Below are 7,167 nucleotides of genomic sequence, written 5' to 3'. Positions count from 1 at the left end.
GAAATTTATTTAAATTATGTTCATATTCATATCATTACATACAACTAATCCAATTCAATATAAAGCAATATTAAATAAACGATTTCAACCATTTGGATGATATTTCTTTGTGGTATAATGCCATTTATCGATAGTCGATAAAACTTAATCATGTATAAATTATATATGTTACACCCTTAACTCACCCTTTGTTCGCCAAGGTCGTCGCTTAAGATAGTAAAGTCGAGCCCCAAGTCCGGTACATCTTGCCGTCGGTGGGATTTCAACATCAATAGTCCTCGATACAGCCCCGGATCTAGCGACGCGCGCATGCACGTCAGGCTCCGGACGAACATAACTTAGCGAGGAAGAAATCCGCTAGAGGCAGCTCTACTAGAAGATTGTCGTATAGTGCCTGAAAATATATAAATATAACTACAACATTAGATACTTATTGTTCGACAGTGCAAGGATTTACTATAAACTTTATTATATCCGAATGAATAGCAACCATTTGAAATATAATGAAAAATAAAACTTAGCAGGTCCCTTTGCTGGACGGTAAGCATAAATACTGCGTAGATAGATAGCAGTAGATCATCTTAACTTTAGACTACACTGTATGTACTATATTTAATTTTACAACTAAAATACAACACTAAGTTAAAAGAAATCGATAGTGAAAAAAACAATAATGACTGCGAATTTTCGAATGTTAAAATACTGACCTTTCCCAACATTCTTCCAACGAAAAAATAGTGCATCAGAAAATCGTCGTATAACAAATGTACAGCAGGGTTTGGATACAGCATGTTGTCTTTTGTTAATCGAAACAATCCTCTATTTGGATCGAAGGCTGATCTGAAAATGATAGTAAATAAAAAATCCAAAATCACAAACCTGATTAAAATGATAAAAAATATATGTGAACTCACTTCATTAATTCTGATAGAAATTCCTAAATAGACCACCGCCGTCGATGCCGTCCTCTTCTAGACCCGCTTGGTTAATCAGTTGCACGCGAAGTTTCAATTTCATATCAGGTTCTTAAAAATAAGTAGAATTAAATAAAACCATTTTTATCCATTTTAAAAGTCAAATTGAATTGCCATATAGCATCATTAGTTATTATTAAATAATAAACAAGCTGTGAATTTACCATTATCAGGGCTGAGTTTATCAAACGCGTCTTCATACAAGTGTGTGCGACGCACGCTGATATTTATCGAAGGGCCTTCATTGAAATTTGTCATTTCATACCAGTGGTCGTTCTTTTCTCTGTAACATACTTAATGATGAGTTGAAGTAATTAAATTTAAATAAAGTTACTCCGTTTTAAACTCACCTAGCTAACAATCCTTGGAATATTAAAACTCGGGTCGAAAATGGCACGACGAATGGTATTTCCCTAAGAATCGTGACGGTTCTTAACTCTTTGATTGTTAACGGTGGACCATCTTCTGTCAAAGTAAAGAATTACCCAAAAATATTATAATGCGAAAAATTATCGTATTCTTGGTAGATAACGACTAAAAGCATGTGTGTGGTGTAGACGTTGCATGATGCCGTTAGGGCTTTTTATACTGTAAAAGTTCTAACGTGCATGTGCGCACGCGCCGATGGCAACAGTCTTTTACATTACGACTATATGTTGGAGTCGCATTACACCTCTGTAATAAGTAACAGGTCAGTGTTTGCGGAAGGGCTACGGTGATTACCCTGCGAGAGCACGGCGGAGAGCTGCGGCGGGTAGTGGCGGTGGCGGTGGCGGTGGCGCGAGTGCGCGGCGGCGAGCAGCGCGGCGGCGCTGCCGGCGCGGCGTGCGGCGCGGTGGCGTCGCCCCACTGCGCCTGCGCGCCGCAGAACTGCAGCCGCGCGTCGCGCACGTACAGCGCACGCAGCAGCGCCGTGCACACCTGCACCACCGAAAATACTTACAGCCCCATTTAATATGCAACGAAAATGTTTATAACATTTTCATTAAAATTGTTAAAAAATAATATGTTTGACGTCTCATACCTTAAACAGATGCGACCATGCCGGTGTCCTGTTTTTAGCCTCTAGCTCCATGTCAGTGTGACCAACGGCGTCCTTGTACTGTCCCACGACTGCGGGCCGCGTCTCTGGGTACGCGAGTTCTACTAGTCCGAGACAAACTTGTCGCAGAGTCCGACACAGGCCACCCAACTCTGAGAAATCAAAAGCGTGGACTCGTCCTCCGCTGCACGACGCTGTTAAGAAACAAAATGAATAGGTATAAAATTGCTCGCATCCATTTCAGTTATTGAAATGATGTTACGGCATTTGTAGAGTCTCTATTCTTTCGTTCAGCTTTTACAACCACATTTTTTAATTATTTAAATCTAACACAACGATTTATAATAACATTGATTTTATTTAACATCATTATACTATTTCATTAAATTACAATAAATAAGATCACTCACGAGACATTTTCTCCCCGTCGTCATCGTCCCGGCAGAACTCAGTATCATGCAGCGTGCCTATGAGCAGCGAGAAGAGCGCGCAGAAGACGGCGAGCGGCGCGAGCAGGCGGTGCACGCCGAGCGTCGCCGCGTCTGCGCCTGCGCCGCCCAGCCCCCGCGACAGCGCCGCCAGCAGCGGCGTGGCGCCCCCCAGCGACGACACGTGCGACAGCGCGCACAGCCAGCGCCACGCGCCGCGCACGAACTGCGGCTTGAACGCCAGCGTGTACAGCACTCTGCACGCACACACACACATTATGCACCAGGGAATGCATTTGATAAACTTGTCAAATTATATTTATTAAGTCCTATGTTACAGATGTAATTAAATAACTCCACTGTAAAACTATATTGGGTCGGAAAACAAACTTGTCAAAAAAATGAAACATACTATGTACGTGGTGTACATTGATAAATTCAATAGCCCTATAATTGGTGACAATAAAAATAATATTAATTAAGACAATCTATTAAATTTGGGGCGCTTACAAATAAAAATACAAGAAAAACCTATTTATTACCTATATTTATGTAACGCCATCCGGTGACTCAGCAACAAATTGTGGCATATTTCCGTCATGCATTCCAAAAACTCTTCACTCAAGTCTGTCTCAGTTATCTGTGATATGGTCACCATCACACAACGATCAGGCTCATTCAACAACTCAATACATCTGAAATGAGATGAAATGCTTTTGTTATTCATAATATAAAAATAAATTGCAAATTGCATGGTCTCATAGGAAGGACGAAAATGAAGATCAAGACAAATTATGTTATAATTATATCCAAGTATGTTTTAATGATTATAACTGTGCATTATAACCTCATGTCCTTTTCACAATGTTTACAATTTCGTTTTGCGGCACAAACAGACAATATGGTGGTACATACTTAGACAGATTTTATCATGTAAGAGACCTACAAGCTTTAATTTTGCAGTATTTCTGATATATAAAAAAATAAATTAAAGTACCGTGTAAGCAAGGTCTGCTCCCGAACAGATGTGGGATTCGGTTCCGTTTCACTATCACTGTCATCGTCCTTATCGGCTGCAGTTTCTTGGCTATACAGACTGTCTTCAAATTCATATGTGATTTGTTTGTTACAAACATTCACTGTTAATTTGGCTATTATTTTTAAATATTCTAACAGTGCAGGATTGTTTACCAATTTCGTATTATACATGTTGCGTAGGTCGTTAACTAGAAATAATAAATAGGTGTAAATGATAGACGAAAATATGAGTTAATTTGAATCTCATAAAAAAGTCATAATTGATTTGATTTTGTAATTAAAGGAACAAACAAAATATAAACATCAAATACCCAATTAATATTGAACCAACATCCTCAAATATTAAGATTAAGATAAATAACAAATAACTCTTACCAAAATCAGGAGGTTCCAAGCTCAAAACGGAATGCAGTAACCATGAGTCATTTATTAATATTTTATTATTGAACTTATTTTCGTCTTGTAAACAGTTTAAAAGTGACAAGAATGGGAATTTGTGAGTATTCTGCGCGAGAGCTGGCAGCATAAACATTTCTACAGGTTCTGGGTATGGATTACACAGGAAGGCAGATGCAAATCCTGTCATAACTGTGTCCCTGAAATTTGACAATACAGTTTTTATAATATTGAAATCATACTAAGATTTTTATCAAAACCCGATACCATGTTAATTAAAGCAATACAATTCTGCAAAAAATCAGAATAAAATCTAAAATATCATTTGCCTAGTTGTGTATGTTTATCAAGAACATATTAATTGAGAAGGTTAGAAACTCACTCATAATGTGGTATATTCACATGCGTGATTAAATATAATGGCCTTTGTATGAGGTCTAAAAGAGCGCCACATAATGGTGTTGGTGGATTTGGCGAGGGTCCGTACAGCGGTGGTGATTTCTGGCACATCAAATTGCAAAGGTCCTTGAAGTAGCCTGTAAATTACATGTTTTAAATAGAGTAATCGTAATGCCATATTACCAAGCCATAATTAATAACCAACTGTTCTGTTGCTAAGAATGACATGCATTTTGTAATTGTTTTAATTTTCTATGTAAATCCTGGTTTAAAAATTAAAAAAAGAAAGCTGTTATTATCACTTATGTTTTTAAATACCGATTCAAGATTTAAATAACTTGTAATTTCCAATCAAACATGAACACAAAAATTCATAAGGCTACACTGGTTGTAAAATTAAAATCTTCATTATTAATAATATGTAAGCAATAACCAAATAACAAATAATTACCTCGTTTAATTAAATACAAGAAAGTATTAGTAACAAATCTAATTGCTTCATCACATTTCATGGATGCCTCCGCAGAGGATACAGATGTGAAAACTTCAAACATTCTTAGAGGCACTGCTAAGGGGATCTGCAAATTGAAAATAAAGTAAATATTTATATCCCACATTTAACAAGTTTTATTTTTGATATAAGGAGATGAGAACAAAGTCATCAATAATTATCAATTATGACTTCTTAAAAACTTAACCATTTTATGAATATAAAGATAAAGCAGATACTGATAAAACATAAACTTAGTAGTTGAAATGGATTAAGACACATACCTCAGTATTATCGTTCAATAATTTTAAATGCAATGCCAGTAACCTCCTAATTTGGATGCATATACTGGCATTCTGAAATATTTGTTTCCATTGCTTCAACAGTAACTGTGATGTAGATACCTGAAAATTATATAATTTTGTTTACATTTTGTCATAATAAATGATGCTGAAGATAAGGTTCATCTCTTAACAATGACAACACTATATTACTCAGCAGATTTAATTTTTTTATTTATCTGAGATCTTAATATGTGATTATTTTTCATTACAATTGTTCTAATAGAAATACATAAATGAAGCACTCCCTTTAATTATTTTATACTTTGGTTGAAAACAGCGAAGTCTGAGTCAATCAGTCCTAAGCAGATTAATTCTTACACAAAAATAAGTGATTGTTGTCACTAAGAAAATGTTTCAGCGATATCAAGAAAAGTGTTGCACGCCTATTATTCATAGCTCTTACCATGTCAACTATTTCCAATGTATGTCAAACCAATGTTTTCTACTTCCATTAAAAAATTTACTGGGAGCTCAGAAATAGGTTAATTTTTGGAATATTGCTGAAATTTTCTTTACTAATACATTGGCATACTTAACACCTTGATAACACTTATTGAAAAACCCGTTAATTGTTTAACACAGACATAGTTTCCCACATCATGATTAATTTGTTCAGCCCACATCATCTGCCTACCAATTGTAAATTTATTTATTTTTCCTTCCATTGAAATTCATATAGTACTTTGTACTTTAGAAACCTAGGTTTTTTGTTGGTTTTTATGTGCAAATTTTATATAAACTAATTAAACACTGTTTAAAACATTCAGGTCAGATTTTTTTGTTGAAGTAAATCTGCTATGACTATAAGAAAGAATATTATAATTTTAAGTACACATGCATGCCGCTTTAAAGCTCTACAAAGGAACAGTCTTGTAAATGATGTTTTGTATTCAATATAATTGCATCTTCAAATGACCTGTGTCTTGATATTTAACATATTATATTAAACTTTATATTTTAGTATGTATGCATTATATTAAGATTAAATCCCTACAGGTATTAGGTATTTATTTATACCAGATATTTTTTATTTTTGAGTAGTGTTATACATGTCCACTTAAAAGAATTTACGAAAAAAACAATTTTGCATTTATATATTTATACCTGTGAGTTACACCAAATACAAAGAACATGATAAAACAGACAATAAATTTTTATCTTTGTTTAGTTTTTTCTTATTTTTTAGAGTAAAGTTTATTTCTTTATGAATATTTGTTTAATTTCCAAATAGGTTAATAATTATTTTCATATGAAAAAAATATTGTCTAGAAAATACATTATTAAGGAGTAAAATATACTCACCAGTCTAGGTAAATCTTTTTGGGCATCATAAAAAAATAACAATTTAGCCACCAGCTTTGAGATCACATGCTGACTGTCTTCACTAACATTTTGATATAAACTGTCGAACAAATCTCTTTCTGTTTGCTTGCAATGTTTTCTAGTTAGGTAACTTCTTACATATGCTTGGATTTTTATTGTACTGTTTAACCTTTTCCGGTGCTCCTAGAATATATGTAAATTGTTCATATTAAGTTGTTAAATGAAACAATGACATTTGAATTTTGTGTTGTTATTCATGAGCTAAAATTGAATATTCATTTAATTTATTTTAAACTGAAAACTGTTAATCTGCAACAATTTTATTCGTAACTCTTTATACTAGAACGCTTACATATCATAAACACTTTACAAATTGGAGACATTTTGTCAATGATATGCTACTTTAGTAAATCTATCAATTTCACAACAGCTGGACTGCGTCTGACGTTGTGATGATGTTAGTCACGTTACATATTTTGTATAATAAGATATTTCTTGCTTTTTTTCTCTCTTCTGTCTCTGCGATTGCAATTGTTGGATGAGAGAATCCCTGTCCGTTTTGCGTTGAGCACTCGCTCCAGCCAGGTTCTGTTGTGGCTTACGCCTAAAGTCTCCCTCAAATGAATACATCGCTGCAAACAATAATAACACAACGTTTCCAGAATATATGACTTTTGTAAACAATAATCAGCTGAAAGGAGTTTTTTGAATTTGTTGTATAACTACTCAGTGG

General features: G+C 34.7%; 1 pseudogene; it reads right to left on the bottom strand.

Moving 5' to 3' along the window:
* Window positions 1-910: 910 nt before the first annotated feature.
* LOC119192109 lies at window positions 911-6,817 on the bottom strand (annotated as a pseudogene).
* Between the last annotated feature and the right edge of the window lie 350 nt (window positions 6,818-7,167).

The sequence above is a fragment of the Manduca sexta genome, unplaced genomic scaffold (genome assembly GCF_014839805.1).
Source record: "Manduca sexta isolate Smith_Timp_Sample1 unplaced genomic scaffold, JHU_Msex_v1.0 HiC_scaffold_237, whole genome shotgun sequence".
Classification (NCBI taxonomy): domain Eukaryota; kingdom Metazoa; phylum Arthropoda; class Insecta; order Lepidoptera; family Sphingidae; genus Manduca; species Manduca sexta.
This window is presented reverse-complemented; position numbering and strand designations above follow the sequence as displayed.